The sequence below is a fragment of the Corvus kubaryi genome, unplaced genomic scaffold, assembly GCF_017639235.1.
Source record: "Corvus kubaryi isolate FWS band 111438036 unplaced genomic scaffold, C.kubaryi_AGA036_p1.0 71, whole genome shotgun sequence".
NCBI lineage: Eukaryota > Metazoa > Chordata > Aves > Passeriformes > Corvidae > Corvus > Corvus kubaryi.
The window spans coordinates 9,757,090-9,775,758 of record NW_024582059.1 but is presented as its reverse complement, the minus strand read 5'-3'; positions in this window follow the sequence as shown (position 1 = coordinate 9,775,758).

The window sequence follows — 18,669 nt, the reverse complement described above, 5'->3', positions numbered from 1 at the left end:
TTCACAAACAGAAATGTTAATTTTCTTTCTTGCTGTTTAGTAACAATGTCAAACCTAATAGTGAAGATGTCTCTCCTATCTATTCCACAGACATCCCTGAGCTTTTTATTTCTTTGCTCCTTCTCACACAAATAATTTTGTTCATGTACTGTCAGTTTTCTTTCCCCAAAGTCTTAGATATTTTCTGACTGATAGTTGTTGCATTTTTTCTTTTTTCTGCTATTTCTCTGAGGTGACCTGTTCATTATCTGGCCATTATCTTCCAGGATTTTCTTTTTCTCTCTGCTATTCCCCTAGCCTCTTAATTCCCTTTATTTCCCCTTTCAAGCTACTCACCCACATCTCCTCCTGCAGCTTGCCAAATTAGTTTCTTTCTTCTAGATTTTGTTCATGCATAATGACTGTTGCAGATGCTGAAGAACTAGGATATTGTGTGGTGGAGATACTGATATTAAGCCTGTTAAAGCTTTTTATTTCATAGGATATCTGAGCTGGTAATGGATTAAATCATCTGACAAACAGGGGAGAATTGGGTTCTAGACCCAACACAAAAGATTATGAAATATAACAATATTCATGGAAATAGTTGAACTTCATGCATATTTACTAGAGAAACAGTGCCCTCCTGCTAAATTAGGACTCATGTTGATACTGAAGATTGCTAGGCTGGCCAATAACGTTGGAACAGCTTGAAGAGGAGGAGATGCCAGGCTCCAGGACCTTCACTGCCATAGAAACTGAAGAGCTCACATTGTATTTGGGCAGAGTAATGGATGCTATCTGGATCTTAAATGTTTAAGATGGTAACTGTTAGGCTACTGTATTAGAAGGCATCCCTTTTAATGGATGGCCTTTTCTATAAGAGCCTGGTTTTCTGCATTGGCTAGCTTTGGTGGCTAGCTGCTAATTCCTTCTTTTTTCTTTTCTAATTGCTTATAAACAGAGTCTAGCAGACTGGCACTGGGTTTGGGGGACTGTGTTATATATGGGAGAGCAAGTCATCTAAAAATTAATGCTGCTGTGCCACATTGCTTACTGTGATGTACAAATTTGTTTCTGGATCTATACTTAGGAACTACTAAGACATCAAAGATGCAAAAAAAAATCTGAGCAGAGCTGGTGGGATAAGTACTCTAATGAAGAGGGAAAAGGAATTAAGAAAGTTGATGGCTGAAATAAGACCCCAAGGATAATGGTACACAAAATGTAGAATATATTATGGACAGGTATGTCCAAAACTTGATTGACTGTTTCAAATAAGGCCTTTGTTGGTGAATCTGAGAAAGTTTCTTTATTCTGAAAAGTTAGAAATATGTTGTGTATTTTATTCAGATGGAGTATTGATCCCTGGTTAATGCAGAGTGGTTTGTCCCAATTCGTCCTAAGTTACTTTGTTTCATGTCTACTCCTCACCCAAGTTCATGCATAAAAACCCATAATTTTTGTGACATCAATTTTTTTTTTCTGTAGTTTCCAAAACTGTAACAGGTTGATTATCATTTTAAAGAAAAGGGGTATAAAGTTGAGAAGCAGTTATTAGTTAATGTTTAACACATCAAGAAAAGCACCCTTTCTTTTCTGAAATTTAATAGCAGAATGCTCCATTTTCTGTCATGAGTCAAAACTACTACACTTCTTCCCATTTAGCATGCTGCAGACTATGGTGCAGCTTTTTGAGTAAGGCATTGACTTCATTACTGACATACTACAAGCTAAATTAGATAAAATACAAATAGACAGATAATTATGCTTTATTTATAAACACCTAAGTATTTTGAAATGAACTTATAATCAGCTATTGCAAGAATAAATAAAGGCATAAAAGTTTTACAGCAGCAGCATATAACTGAAAAGTACGATAAAATTAATTACTTTACATGACATAAAACGTGTTCTAATCTGATCTGAGAATATGAATAGACAGACTGATAGAGACATGACTAGAAATGCATTAGAAAAGAACTGATTAAATCTCTAAAGATGCAGTTACTACTGCAAAACTCAGCTCTCAGGGTGTCAAGGCCCTCAGTGCATCCACAAGCTCTAATTATCCTGACCAGTCACAGTGCACCAATTTATCCTCTGCCTTTTGGTCCAGAAGCTTCATTTAAGCTCAGATTGTGTCCCTAGCTCTTGCCTGACCTATGAAACATGTATCCCTGGGCCCAAACTGATTTCCTGCTCATGCTGATGTTTTTGTTGGATGTACAGCCCTGACTGTCACATCACATTTGCCTGATGATCACTGGTCTGAGTTTGTTACTGCCACCAATCCTGCTTGGTCCTGTGGAGGTGCACCCGTGTTGAAGCCCCTACCCTAGTCTGGGCCAAGGTCACCTCTAGCTTACCCTCCAGCGTGTAGGAGTATTGGTCTTGATGCTCCATGGCAGTCAGTTCCAGTGGTTGCTTCCCTGCAGTTGACAGTAGTGCAATCCAGGATGTGATTAGTCTTCATCACTGAAAGGATGTGTTGATGGCTTGAGCTCAACTTGTCACCTACTGTAAATTTTCACATTATTCTGTACAAAGCCACTTTTCTAACCATGTGGTTCTCCACCTGTACAATTGTAAGGGTTTAAATCTTCGCAGATGCAAGGCTTTTCATTTACCTTTGTTAAACTTCATAAGGATCCTTTTTGTATTCAGTGCACTTTCTTTGTATTCAGCACCTCTCCAGTGTAAAACTGTCCATCCAGCCTGATGTCATCTGCAAACGTGATTTTGTTCCGCTATCCAGGCCATTAATGAAGATTTTAAACAGTATCAGCTTCAATATGAAAACCTGAAGAGCATTACTTGTTACTTGCTATCTGAATTTATTTGTAACTGCATTTTTTAAAACCAAGAGTCCAACCTAATGCAAAAAAACAAGCATGAAGTATTTCTAAGCATGAATCTAAATTTCTCATTTGGGATTTTAGGAATTATTACAAAGCCAAAACCTGTGGGACAAAAAGCCCTGCCAATGGACAAAGGCAATGAATCCATAAGCTATAGCTACAGGGTTGGAAATCAGGCAGCTCTAAATACCCCTCTGCCAAACTGAGACAATACACTTCTCTATTTTTGCCGTGTTTCTCACTTAATATATTGGAAAGGCAGTGTACTTGGGACGTAGACAGACATCCAGCAATTTTTCTCACACTGATAGGTTTGAAATGTCTTAGTCATACTCATATAAAGAGATATTTCAGCATTTCAAGTAGTCACTTTTGAAAGTAGCTCTTTAAAATGAAAAGTACAAATATTTTTTACCCATAAGAACAGAGAAACACATTTTTTTTGCCAAGGTATTTAATACAATTGCTTCAAATATTTATTATTCTAAATGGCATTCTTCTCCAGCATGCCCAGAATTTCCAGAAGGTGTTGAATGGATGCTTCAGTAAGAGGCACTGAGGTGCTATGAACTGCTACTCAGCTGAAAGGGAATATACCCTTCCCTCTTTGACAATCATTTCCTTTAAAAGCCTGTCATACACTTCAAAGAAGCCCAGGAAATATTATTACCCACTTGTGAGTTGTTGTATCTGTCATTTATCTGTTATTTCTTACAACTAGCTCAGTAGAGGTGGTGTTTGAGAGTACATACAAGAAAATTCTTTGTCTTTGCTTGCTTCATTTGATAGCACAACCAGATCCCTACTCAGTAGCCCAGAGAAGCAGGCTCCAACAAGTGGTTCCTTGAGGACCATACACGAAATGTAAACCTGAATTTCTGAAGACAGACAGACAGATAGACTCCCGGCAAAAGCAGTGTTTAAAATGATGTTAAGTAACAGTATGTATTACATATAGATGAGAATAGTTTGGGCAGACTCTGCCCGAACTCATCCAAAGGGTACATTTGAAGATACTTTGGACCATTGAATCAGGATAGCACATTTCTGTGATCTTTTGAATCCTTGTGGTTTTGGTTCATTACCCATTACAGGTTTGAATTCTGCTCGAACCTCAGGTAGGCTCAAGCCAAAACATTTGTTGCCAGACATCTGATTTTTGTGGCTTGGATCAGTTTCCACTTGCTGAATGGACTTTATGTGATTGGCAGTCTAGAAAGTACTTTATTTTATGAAACTCATGGAATAACAAAAGTAGTATGAACTTTTTGTTCTGTAATTGACTTATTGGCATGTTAAAGGAGTTGTTTGAAAGATTAAGGAGAAAGGAAATTCTTCAAGTAATGAATAAAGAAATTAGTGAAAATGTGCATTTGAATAACATCCAAATTACTATTTATGTCCTGTCAGTTTGCTTTTTTTGTTGATTTTCCTCTGAAGTGCTATGTATTCAATATAAACAAATGCAGAGGGGTAACAGAATGCTACTGCTTTTGTTGTGGTTGTCTGTTCTTGTATTTGTGCAGACTCAAGATGTGAAAAACTCTTGGTCTGCTACCTTTCAGAACTTTACGCAGTTATTAAAAATACCCTATGTAATTTCAACAGAAGCATGTAACATTTATCTTTGTAGCCACCATTTCTAGGAACGATTGGTGGATGAAGTGACTTGAAGCATAAGTACACAACTAAATGGTTACAAATCAAATGCAAGTAAAATTTAACAGTCATGTAAACAATGAATTTGACTAACCAGGGAATATTGAAGTGACTGTCAAGGGAACTGTCCTTGAAGGAACAGAAGTGTAGATGTATATAAAGCAAATGGCGTTTAAAAATGGAATCAATTTTATTAATTTATCCTTTTCATTTTAAAACTTGTGAAGCTACATGATTTTTCTTTTATGCTTGTATCCACATTTACAGTGTAATTCGCTGGTTTATTTATCAGGTCACAGAGAATTTTTTAGTTTTTGTTTAGTGGTGTTGGGTTTTTTCAGAGTGTAAAGAGACAATAAAGACTAGTTAAAATTAAAGCCTTCCCAGTGTTATGAACCTGCACAAAGTAATAGAAAACTTTAAAAAAAAATAAAGGTCTTGGTTGAGATGATTCAGGAGTTTTGATTGAGACATTCATGTAAGTGCTTTTCTGGACATGTGCCAGGGCACTTGGTTGTTCTTTCACTCGTAACTCTCCGGCAAAGCAGATCTCTCAGACTGCTGTTGACACAAGTTCTTGCTCGAGTTTATTGTGGTAACTTGAGCTGATACAAAACCAAAGTTTGCATTTTAATTATCAGGAAGATGGGGAAGATTTCAAAACAGAAATAGGATTTGAACCTTGCTGTTTAGCTCACCTCATATCCCAAGAACTCCAGAGAACCCTTGATGGACTGGCTCCCCTTCCTGCCTGCTGACACAATCCAAATGAGCTGTAGAAGAGCTCAATGTCTCCTCATCTGAAAAGAAGTGTAGCTTTTAGTTACATTTCAGTGATTTTTATTTTGTTCACTTATGATACAATTTTTTATGGCCATACTGCCTAACATAGTCTGAGTATGAACTATATTTCATTTAAGCAGTTAAGAGACATGTAGAAGTCTCTCTGCTTCACTAAAACTAAATGCAAAAACAGGGTAAATTAGTGTTACTTAAAAAAAAATTATTCTAAGAAGAAAGTAGCATTTTAAAATATTTGAGGTGCAACTGCGGTTTTCTTGTTAAAGAAAGGAATTTGAACCAAAACAAAGGAGCTTGAGTAGAAGATTTAAAAACTGAATCTTTGACATCTTGAAAAGCAGCAGAGGAAACTCTGGAACACCTGTCAAAAAACAGAGTTGCATTCCACTCCAGGTATGACTGAAAGGCTTTAGAGAGATGGGAGCTGAGATTCTGTGCATGTATCTTTAATACATAGAAGATTTCTCTTCCTTTAAAACTTCTTTACCACTTCCTTTTAATTGGTGTTAGGAGATTTTCCATTGCTCTGCAAGGGTTGACAGATTCTTTTCTACAAATCTACAAATATCTGCTTCCATCTGATTTCCCTTCATCTTAGCTGTGCTACTTTTCCTGCAGTATTCTAAATTCTGATTTATAAAAAATTTAAGTCTACTGAAATTTTAATAATAACCTGATAGGAATTCTCTATAACATAGCAAAAAATTATTTAGTCAAAAATCCTGCTTTAAGAAGCAGAATAATTTTTAATTACAGGCACTAAAATTGTAAAAAATACTCATAAATTAAAATGCATGGAAATGCAAATCACAATAACGCATTTTCTCTTCTAAGAAGCACATTTGTGTATGTTTACTTTAAATGCCTTTATAAATCTCTTTCTCTTCTAGCAACACTTTCTGCATGTCCAAGGAAAGAGAAAGACACTTTTTTCATTTTAAAATATGCTGTTATCATTGCCATAATCTGCACCATTTTACTGCAAAATTACTTGTTTCATGGTAGTGTTTTGTTTTAGCAAAGTCAGATGTTAGATCTCTGGCTCCTCAATGCTGCAAAAGCTTTTTAAATGTATTTCAGATATGACATTTCCAAAAGAGCCTTTCAGCTCTGTCATTTCCACAGTAGTCATTAAAGTAATCTATAAAGCTCATAGGTGAGATTGCTGTGCCAGTACACTTAGGACAGCAGAAGTGACGAATTGTTCATTCATTATTAAATGATTTGCAAGTTAGATCGGATAAATGCAAATCCTTAACAAGAATTTTTCGTGTTTAAAACTTTCTTCTTTTCCTAGTCTGAAAAATATGATTTTTTTTCCTGATGATATGTAGCATAATTATTGTTGGAATTAATATAATTTTAACAGGACATAATATTCCTAGACCATCTAGAAATAAGTATGGATATGGTGGTCTGGATGTTATGAAATATTCAGCATGTGACAAGAAATATTTTGAAAGGTAGATATGTTCTGTCACTCCAGTAATTGGGTTCATGAATTGCTTTCAATAGGAATATGAAAGTTGCTTTTCCTCTTTCCAACTAATTTCACTAGTTCCATGAGAAAAAAAAAAATAGTTTTTAAAGATAGTTTAAGAAAATGAATCTGCTCACACAGTTAAAATACTGAATACTGACCATTCTTTCCCCAATGATCCAAGTATTTAGTGACACATGCAATTTTTACAGTTTTTCTAACAACACATGCAGTCCTCAGAGGTATGCTACCAATGTTTTCCAAGAGAAATCCCACAACTATGCTTGTCTTCATTTCTGTCAAACCCTTGTAAGAGGAAATTGAGGACCTGTTGTCGAGTAATTGGGAAAGATTAAAAGGAAATGCTGTCACTTTGTTTTTTCTCCAGCAAATTGCAATGTCTTTACACAATCAGAGAGAATAGCACCACTTGGTAATGAATGTCTATTAAATGCGTCCTCTCTAAGTATTCGTGTTTATTTTTGAGAAAATTGATACCAGTTTCTTATTTGTTAAAGATGAGACACTACTACAGATTAAAGTATCAAAACCAGAGTTTTTAGATTTCAAGTTTAAAAACTGTTAACAGTTAAACATCAGAGGTTCCCAGGACATACCAAAAAGCTCAGAAGGAACATAGTGAAGAAGGTTGAAATCCTATAAAACAAACACACAAGCAAACAATCAAAAACTCTCAAACTCAGCTATTCATTACAATGAGCTTCTATAACAGAAAATATTTTACCTACCTTTATGAGAGGAGCAAATGAGATCATAGAATTCACTGATCTTTAGTATATAATTTAGTTGAAGTATCAATTAAAAATAAAATTAAATACTTAATCGATCCTAATTTTACAACGATATTGGCCTCCATAAAGGGAAAACATGGGCCTCTAATTTAATATAGTGTAATTCCTTAAGGATGTCAGTGAAATGGTGAGTGAAAGAGTTATGTAGACGTGTTTGTCTAAATTTTTTTAAAAAATTTTTTGTAGTCTTTCACAAGAAGCCATAAAAATGGTCAGTCTTAAGGGGAGAGATAATGTTCTCTCACAGGTCAAAAGCTGGATGAGACCTGGAAAACAAAGATCCTGAATAATTCTTCAATTTTGTAAAGTGTATAATGTAGTGAGATGTTTGGATATTCAAGGAGAACTACCCTGGTTTAAAGCACTCTTTGCAATAATGACTTGGAAAAGACATTAAATGAGCTAATCTTTGATTATTTATAATAGGACTAAAAAAAATAATTTAAGAAGTACCAGGAGGATGTAGCAGAATGAAGTCACCAGTGCGATCATGGATATAATGTAAATCTGGTCATAGTAGAAAAATGCTCAGTGCTGGCAATTTTCTAAATGTTCTTGAGTATCATTGGATCTATACTTAAGATTGCTTATTCAAGAAAAAAATACTCTGATAGGTATTTCTCAGCAATATCTCAGCTCCCCACCATCTCCCCAAAGAACAAGAGGAAGTAGAAGTAGAAGAAGAGGAAGAAGAAGAGGGGGAAGAGGAGGAAGAATAGGGGGAGGTAGAAGAAGAAAGAGAAGATAAAGGAGAATGAATTAGAGATCACTGTGACAGGAGCATTTGGAAAATGGACCTAAATTAGTATATGATACCACAGAAATACTTGATTAGCTCTGACAACAATGGTCCTTCCTGATTGTAACTACCAAGGCAGTCAGTTTTCAGAGCTTCTGCTCAGATGATCAGAAATCTCCTTTCAAATCAGGCATCTGCTTTTTCTCCCCCAACATCTAAGATGTGGCCGTTTGAAAGACAGCTGAGTTTCATTGCAGTTTGCAGCTCTTGGCCTGTGTCCCTGGGTGAGGTGTTTTCAGGGATGTTACTTTGTCAGGGCAGTTCTTTTTTGCTTTTTCTCAACTGTTATTTCCGTTGCTTAGCTACTGCTTCTTTAACCAACCCCAGTCCTGCCCCAGCTCTCAAGGATGGCCTTCTTCAATGACCCATAACTGACCACTGTGCTGGGGCCTCCACTTCCAAGCCATGCTCACGTTGGCAAAGCCTTTGCTGTTGTCTTGCAGTTAAAGTGCACATCACAACAAGACACAGCCAGTTTCAGGTTTGGGCTCACACAGCCAGGTCTCGTAACAAACTGATGAGAAACCCACATGTCAGCGTTGGCACCTTGCACTGTGAGCTGCAAACATGCCAGTGTAGAGCTACTGACCTCTTGGTGGCAGTTTCTGTAATGTTTTCAGAGGGCACCTGTACACAGACACACACACACACAGACACGCACACACCAAAAAAAAAGTATAAAAAAGTTTTGCTATGTCTGTGTGCTTATGTTTGGGTTCAGGAAAAAATATCGTTAAAATCTGCACAGTGTGCTTCTACTTCTATGGGAAAATTAGGTTTCTGTGTTAGCTACATGGGATACAGATTTCCTTAAAAATGTGTTACTTTAATGGTGAATATGCACCCTTGGAGGATAATATGTCTGGATTTGAGACCCTTTTCTAAGAAGCAGTTATGTTTTTTTCATGACAAGGCCATTATGTCAAACATAAGGACAATTTTGATGTTACCAACTGATTAAAATAAGGAAGGAACATACCATTACTTTGGTATGTGCAGTGATTTTGGGTACAAAGTGACAGGGACTAAAATTACTGTGAGAAGTGGAACTTTCAGAAAATTTTTAACTTTCCTCCAAATTGCTGCCTATTTTCAGTGTAATATATTGAACTACACTGATGACTTCTTTGAAGTGATGTATCCACTTTTTCCCTATAGTGGTCTGTCTCACAAGAGTAATTAGCAACAACGTCTTTTACAGCACTCTTAACAGCTTTCCCTTTTTAATGCTGAAATATCCATTTATTACCTAAACCAATTCAGGTAACATTTATTAGGGTATAAGTATCTGTTGAATAATAAAACTATATTCATACATAGTAATTCTGTCAAAAACATAAGAATGATATTATAATTCAATTTTTCTAAAAGTCTGAAGTTTCTTCTGTCACAAACATATAAGTATCTACGCTGTAACCAATCAACATTTGATGAATTGTAGGCTAGCTGAATGCTAGTCTTTCCCTGTAGAATTTTAAGGCAAATCTTTTTCCCTGGCAGGATAAATAGAGAAATCTGTAAAACTGGTAGGAGAACAATGCATGGAAAAACCTTTCAGTTCATGTGATTTTTGTAGAGTGCCACAGCAATAATCTCAAGCAGAACATCCATAGGGAAAAAAAACTTTTGAAAAGTCACTGGGCTTCTTTTAAGCTTGTAAAAGTGATTTTCAGTGCTGATTGCAGCAATATATTAACTAAAATATGGCTAATATTTAATGTTAGGCCAGCTAAAGGGAAGTATTGCTAGATCTATATGTTGTATGATATGATGTGATAAAATCGTTTGACGTATTAGCAGACTCCAGGAGCGAAATGTAACAAAGAAGGTAGCTAACTGTAATAAATCTGCAATGGTAAAATTCACCATTTACACAGTGCTGGATTCTAACACACTTCCATTCATTTCTTTTTTTTTCAGTTTGTAGTCAAAAAAAAGTTTTTTACTAAAAAAATAAAAAGCATTTTAATTTGTTTAAACAAGACTCTGTTCAGTGAATGACATAGGATCTTGTAAAATAGAGAGGAAGGGGCAGGCTTGAGAAAATGAGTTTTAATCATGCTCATATGGGAGTAAATTTGATACTTGAAATCCTAATGTTTTTAATTTTTTAAAATTCTTTCTTTTACAGTAATTTCTGGTCTCTATGCCTTTGAATCCAGACATATGTGTGTATGATAGAGAGGTTATGCAAATTTATGTTTCCAAATCAAATGTGGAAATTCATACAGTCAGACATTTCTAGGACAGTCCCATCTTTTTTCAACTGAAGAGGATTTTGGTATTTTTTCTAACTGAAAGGAGGAAGACCTGCATTTTTATTATTTTTGAAATTATAGTTTAGTTTCTATTGAAGTGCAGCTTTGAACTGATGTTAAAAGAGGGACCATAGCACACTTATTCCTCATGCTAAACTCAGCTTTTTCAAACCGGAGAAAGATTTAAGGGTTACCCAGATGCTTTAAATTATTAGAGCAGGGAGAAGGTTATTATTTTTCTCAATTGAACTTTTTCTTTTATTAAACCCAGACACTTTGATCACTTTTACTGTTCATCCAAAAAATAAGAAGAGCTATTATTTTTTTGGCTCTGCCTCAGTATCTGCCCTTTCCTCCAATACAAATGACTGGGAAGGCTTGATGATGAGAGAGCTATTTCACCCATCTTTACACTTTTGAGATATTCCTAAAAGAGGAGGAATTTTAAGAGGTGTTCTGGCTATTTTAAGGATAGTTTATAGACCATAAAATTCTGTCACTTTATCCTCCCACCACCTGCTGAGAAACACTTCTTTTCTTTTAAGGAAATCAGCAGCTCCATTTGTACTATTTCTTCCAATAACAATTGCAGCAAACAAGCATAAAATGATAGAATGGCTTGGGTTGGGAGGGAGTTGCATTTAGGAGTTTTTCCTCATTTGCTGCTATTTAAAAAAAAAATTTACCTCTGCTTCCCAAAAGTCTTCCTTTAAAAATCATCCGTTTTCCTTACTGAAGATGAAAATAAAGCATCAGGCTGAAAAAGAGGACATCAACAGTAAAATCTGGGTTTGAGTCTCTTCTTCAGTATCTCTGTAATACAGAAATACCACTGCAGTGAACTCCTTATCTGAATGTGAATAGCTTTATTGTCAGCTCTATACCTGCTTTATGTATTAAATGACAGCTTTTCCAGTGTTCTTTTTTTCTCCCCTCAAGGCCCATTAAAAGTGTTTGTACTGATATGTTAAACTAATATTCTATTCAGATTTTGCTAGTTATGATCCAGCAATTAAACAAGCAATTCTTCCTCGTTTTTCCCCACAGAATTTTCTCAGCTTCTGTCATACATGATAAATAGGAAATATTTTAGTAGATGGCTGTTCTTCTACCTCAAGTTATCACTAATTCCCTAAGATAACAAAAGACGAATTAAACTACAGTAGAAGAGTCAATTAAAGCAAATATTTTGATAATACTGGCACAAGTCACAATCGTGTTACTGTACAAAGCCCAAAAAGCTGAGCTGGGTCTGCTATGCACATGGTAGATAGAATGAGACAAAAAAAAAAGTTGCAAGTTGTTTCAAAAACATTCTCAGTGTGGCAGGGTTTTTTGGCTCTTCTAAATGGCAGTAAACTATGAAATTATGTAATAGATGATTTGCAACTGCTGAACCAAACAGAGCTGTATCTCTGTAGTCCCGTAAAATGGTGCCAAGTCTAGTGCTCTATGGTACGTGTAGCTCATGCATCCACATGACAAGTGCACACTGTACTTCCACATAAAGGTGCCAACAAATTGTTTCAATTTTCTATTTCCTGGGCATTTTCTTCATATTAGCTCATTTTTAGAATTCTATAATATTTCTTTCTTTGCTAGTTTTACCTGCTTTTTCAGTTTTTTTTAATTTCTATTTTACTTTCATAGGTGCCTGTGTAGGAACTTCTGAGTTAATTTGATATTAGTTTAAACATTCTGCATAACTTACCAGTGATATTGGTCCCAGCTGTTCTGCAGCATTTGCAGCTATGAAAGAAGGAGTTAGATCTTTTCAGTGGATACTGTGTCTTTACAGAAGAGCTCTTCTTAACAGTTATAAAGGTTGTTGTAGATCAACATCTCCCATGAGCAAGCTGCTGTGTGTTGAGAATCAGTCATGCAGTTCCCACTTATACTAATAGGGCCTTTTTTTTTTGCCATACTTGCTGCTGAAAGCATAATTTTTAAAATGTAATCATTTCTTGGGAAAAAAAGCCCTTGTGGATATGATAAACATCCTATAGCACATCTTAGAAAATTACATTCTGTCTCATGGAGTAATCTGAAAATTTCTAGAGCACACTTTTCATATATGTCATGGGCTACTATACCCATTTCTACTTAGGAAGAATTTTTTCAGACATAGTAAGTTTTAAGGAACTTTTCAAAAAGGAACAGTTGAAGGATTTGCTGTGATTATGTTGCAAGGACTACATGAGAATTTACTGCTCATTGCTTGCTCCCTCCCATGCAGTCCCTTTTGAACCAGTCTTTGGGTTTTATGCTAGGGAAATGCAGTTTATGAAACACTTCAAGTGCAGTAATCTACTCTGCACAATCTCACTGTGCTCTAGTTTCCCTCCATAAACAGCACCTGAGAGTTTTGTGCTTTTCTTCAAGGTTAAAATTCAAGATTTCTGTGTTAATCTTCACAGATATTTAGTTTGATTATCTTATTAGGTATCTCCATGTGACCTCTTCACTTTCTAAACAAGGAAGGAACCATGCATTTGCATTAAAGTAATTCATTAAGAATAGTCTCTAATGACATCTGTTTGAACATTTATTGCAGATCTAGTTTCTACAGTAGTATTATGGTCAAGTCGCTGGAAGAGGAGCTTGTGATGATTTAGTCACAGCAATAGCCAAATACCATGTTGTGAGACATGCTTTCAAACAATTTATAAAAGCAGCAGTAACTTGTCCATAAGTCATTGAAGATATAAAAACAATGTAGTTTGCCTCCTTCAGCAGAACCATTTAACTCAGAGAAACTCTGTAGCTGCTTTGCCCCACTTTGGGACATCCCTTCACAGTTGATTGCACCTGTACAGCCATAGCAGGTTATGATTATCTCTACGTAAAAGCTTTATTCATCTCTGTAGATAACCTTTAAAAAAGATTATAGACTAATGTCTTCATCTTATTCAAGCCTGGGGAGATGGCATTGGTACTCTTGTCACTCATGATGAAGAATAAAAGTACAAAAGAAAGGTAATCCCCTCAATAAACTACATTTGCCCTGGAATTACTGTTTTAATAACTTGGCATTTCCAATCAATCATGAACAAAGAATTTAGGTACTCCTTTATTTCTTTCTGATGTTCACTACAATTACATATAGAGTTAACTATTCTTGCTGGTATTAGTATTTGCCCAGTGGTCTTGTTTGTATGGACTGTGGTTTCAAATGGTTTTGCCATTTTGAGTTATTATTTTTCATGACATGTACCTGTTTTTTTCAATTCAGTGCAAGACATTGAGTGCTGACTGCATGAGCAATAATGACTTTGCCAGCTGATTCAAAGGTGAAGTTGTCTTGCAGCAACTAAGATGGAATAAATGAGAAAAATATAACATTGCCTAACTACCTCAAATTTATCTATTTATTTATTCAACTTTTCAGTGTGTCCAAGGTGCTCTAATCTATGTGGCCAGTATTTTGTCATGGTATTTCTTATAAGGGCCAGATTTAATTCATTGCTTTGTCCATTTTAGAGCGAGGTTCCATTCTGCTACTTCGTTATATTAAAAGTAATTTTTTCTCCATGTTCAGTGAATTTTTGTTTTTAAGAGTAAGTTTCATAAATTTACATAATAGAATGTGGGTATTCAATTAAAATCAGAGAGAGTGAATTAAAAATATAAGTAACCCTTTTTGAGAAAATTTATGTGGAATAGATCCATTTTCTCTTTTTCAATCAAATATGGCTACTAAAAATGTATGTTTTATGTAGAGCTTGTGAAATAGTTTTCTTTAAAGATATGAAAAAAAGAATTTTTTTTCTGTAAAGCTTAAACTTACAGAAAATATTGTAAAAGGACAGTTTTAATGTGAGAAACTAGGAGTTTTGAAAAACAGGTTCAAATGTAAAGTATTAGGTATCATTTGTTTCTAAATTCAATCATTTTTATGGACTAATGTGTTAGCTGCAGTGTTTGTCTCAGTGTGCTTGCAGTCAGAATGTTTCTGGTTTCTGTTTTCATTTTCTGAGTTAATGGCATAGGTGCTCAAGTTTCCAAATCTATGTAAAATGTTGCATATTATAATAGGGGATCCCAAAGTTTCTTCAGCTGTAGGAGCACACAGCAATTCAGTTATAGATTTCCATTAGCAGAAGGAAGGGTGCTTATCTGAGAGCAGAACATGGCTAAACTCCTCTAAATCAGTCTGACATCTTCAGAGTTGAAGTCACGTAAATTCAGCTAAAGCACTCAATAAAGCACTCAAATACAATGATGACTTCAGCCAATGTTTTGTTTGCAAACCTGCATGACTGAAGACAGTATAATTATTTTTAATACCATAAGTAAATAAACTTCCAACTGAAAAGTTCTAAAAGTTAATATCCACTGATGCCACGCCCAAATTATCTTAAATCACAACAGTACTCGATCTTACTATTTGACATGGTTCTTGACAGACTTGTATTATCCACATGCTTGTGTGCTTTTTGTCTTATAAATATTAATATATATAATACTATTACAGAATACATTAAAAGAATTTTATTAGTAATTCTGCCATCATTATTGTGTGGGCAAAATATAAATAAGTGATAATAAAGAATAATTAACTGAGCTGATTTTGAAATTTCAACATAAATAAAAATGATCAATTTAAGGCCAAAGCATTTCTGAAATCATTCTCTAGCATAAAGCAGAAAATTATGAGTTGTTTGTCACAATTACAAAATTAAACTATGTGCAGAATGACATTTTTCCAGTTACTTTGAAGTAAATCTGCAATGATGTCAAAAATCAGTGCTTTGGTATTTATAAATAGTTGCCATTCTGTTGTAAGCATCTCACTCATGCATTTTCCCATCAGCATAAAGAGGGCAAGCAATGATTCAATGGCTTTTTATCATTATTGACAAGGGCTGGACACCTAGGTGGTTCAGAAAAGCTGTGGACCATTTCCAGGATAAGTGGCTGCCAGGCCTGGGTGATGAAAGCTCTTCCTCTCCTAGAGCAGCCCTTTTCTCCTGGGCACATGATACAAAGAAAACAGTTTGTGTACAAGATGGGCTTTTTCCGCTAATCACTCACCATTCTTGTTTGTATTTTTCCTGCATTGGATAAAATTAATTGGCCCTTTTTATGCTTTTTCTCCCTTCAAGCACTTAAAACTCCACAATTATAATAATGTTTTATGTTCCTATAATGGCTGTGCAGAATATATTTGTCCAATTCTGTGGTTCTCAAACACAATTAGCACTTCTATTTAGTATTAAATATTCATAAATTTGACCTCAGGGAACTGGTGACTATTAACTAACAAGGAGATTGATAACAGCCCTCAATTCAGAAAGCTGATGGTTTTTTTCCTCTTTTGCAGTAGTAGTAAAGATATACCCAGTGACTGCAATGTCAGGAAGAGATGCAATTTGAATTACTTTCCTTTTTTTTAGCATCATAATTTTACTTTGCTCAAGTATTTCTTTCATTGTAGAAAGAAAGGAAACAACATTCTACAAATGTTTCTAATATGTAAGCTTTCATAAGAGAGCAAAATTGCTCTGAGTGACACATTATTTTGTGGTTGGAGAGCAAAAGTAATTTTGTCTATTCTTTGCCAGAGCACTCCTTGTCACTTGATTAACTTATGTTGAGATATCTACTGTTCCAATGTTAATTTCACAGTCATGAAATTTAGTTTTTGTATAATAAAATGCAGTAAGTAGCAATAAATATAGAGAACACAGTGATCTTGACCAATTCCTGAAAAAGTGTGTGAGACTTCATTTCCTTCTGCACAGAGAAGTCAGATTGTAAGTCAGGAAATATTAAAGGGTTGGGAACCATCTTCTGCTGCTCTTTCACATTCAAATGTGCTTATTGAGACTGCTTTCCATGTGCTGGAAGGTTGTGTGATATATTTCCTCTCTCACTATTAGTATATTGAGTTAACAAAATGGACTGAGGGAGCAGAGTGGGTTAGGGGACTATGAAGAGCAGGTTTGAATTTTCTGAGCTAGGAGTTTCAGCTGAGAAAGGTCTCCTATGTTTTTTTAATCTTATCTCTTGGTTGGTTGGTTGGCTGGTTGTTCAGGATTTTTTTTTTTTTTTTTTGGTTTGTTTTTCACGAGATTTGAAGCAACTAATTTAGTGAGTAGCAGCCTTCAAAATGCTGTTTGGGTATAACCTCTGTTCTCATCTCAGCAGCAAAGGAAACTGATCTGTAGTTTTGGACTCAACAGCAGTTTAGTCCTAATTTTCTGGAAATGTATTAATGGAAAAATGATAGAATTAGTTTAATATTTTTCAAAATGACATGCAGAATTCAGGTCAAATGTGATCATTCCAGTGTTAAATTTCTGATAATTGAAGGTATTCTGTTAGGGTGTCAGCATTAGAGGGCAAGGCAAAGGTATCATTGGTTTCTTTCTTAACTATTTTTGAACCATGTGGACATGGAGTTATTTGAAAGATTCTTACCTGTATAGGAGGAGATGGGGATGTCTGAATATCCTGCCAAAAAGCTCTGTAGGCCAATCAGTAGTGAACAGAAATAACTAACTAGTTAGATAATAACAAATTTACATTATTATCATGTCTTCAGAGTTCTACATGGATGTAAAAGTAGTCACAGAACAAAGAGCTTTTATTTGAGAAGGCTGCAAGGGAAGATTACAAGAAGACACGGCTAATTTTGATCTATTTATTTTATGAGTTATTTTAATTAGATATGTATACCGTTTAGCAGCTGCAAACTCAGAAAGTAAATTTTTGAGCTAACATGCCTTCCTGAAACTGGTAAACAGAACCCAGTGGGTATTTAAAAAAAAATATTGTTGTTGTTGTTGTTGTTATTATTATTATTATTATTATTATTACTATTATTTAAAACCAGAAAAAAGATGCATAAAAAATACAGGGAAAATCCTTGAGATATAGGTAGTTGACTAAACTTAGTTACCTAGTTGACTCAAGTTTGCAGGAATGTCTTAGAATTCAGGAACTTCATGATTAATTGACTCTGGACATGAGCAGCTCATTAATTATGTACTAAGAGTGCAAAATCTCTTCATTGCAAAGGGGTCCTCTAAGTTACACAAACAGGCTTTTCTGCAGTCCTGACTGCTATAACTCTGTACCAGGAAAAAAGACAAAAGTGAAAACAAGTGTATGACTTTGTCTCATTTTATTAGAGCTGAGAAGAAAATGAATGCACCAAAGAAATAATGCTTGAGATAACAAGGACTCTTCACAGTTAGCGTTCTTTTGAAAAAACACATTTTCTGTTATCTCTTAGTTTGCTTAACTGGTTTTATCTATTAAAGCTATTTTATGTGAAGGTGAATCAAAATCCTAATTAACACAAGGTACAGACAAAGGACATTTATTTAATTGGGTTAAGGGCACTGATAGCTCATTTTCCTTTTTTTTTCTTAATTATAGGAAGTTAATGTATATGCATTATCTGAGATTTGAAAAGGATTTAGAATCTCTATATCACTTAAGATACTGTAGGAACAAATGGTCTATTTATTTTTAATTGATGGCAAGCCAGTTCCTTTCAATGAATAAAGAAGAAGGGGAAAGAGATTATTGCCAAAGAAAACAGATGTATCATCAGTATACTAACAGAGTTATTTTCTTTTGAATAAGCTATATTTGTATCTGCACTCCATTTCCAACCTCACCATCACTCAGATCCACTTAAAATATTTTTTTGTATCACATGAGATTTTCCACATGGAGCATGTTCTCTTTTAATTTAGCTGAGAAAACACAGCAAAACAGATATGCTTGTTCCAATGTTTTCATATCACTATTATTATGTACGCTAATAGGTAATATGTTCTGAGCATGTGGCATTTTTTCAACCTCTTCTATCCTTAATGTTTAATACCAAAAATATATGGGGTTTAGTTTTTATTTATTGTATTAATGTATAGATTTGTAAATTAAGAAAAAATCCTGATTAATTCTCTTTTTTGCCTTTTTCTTTATTTTATGTCTTCTAGTTTCTTTTGCAATTTTTAAACTAACTATGCCATATTACTTATTTATAGAAAGTAGGAGCAAGATA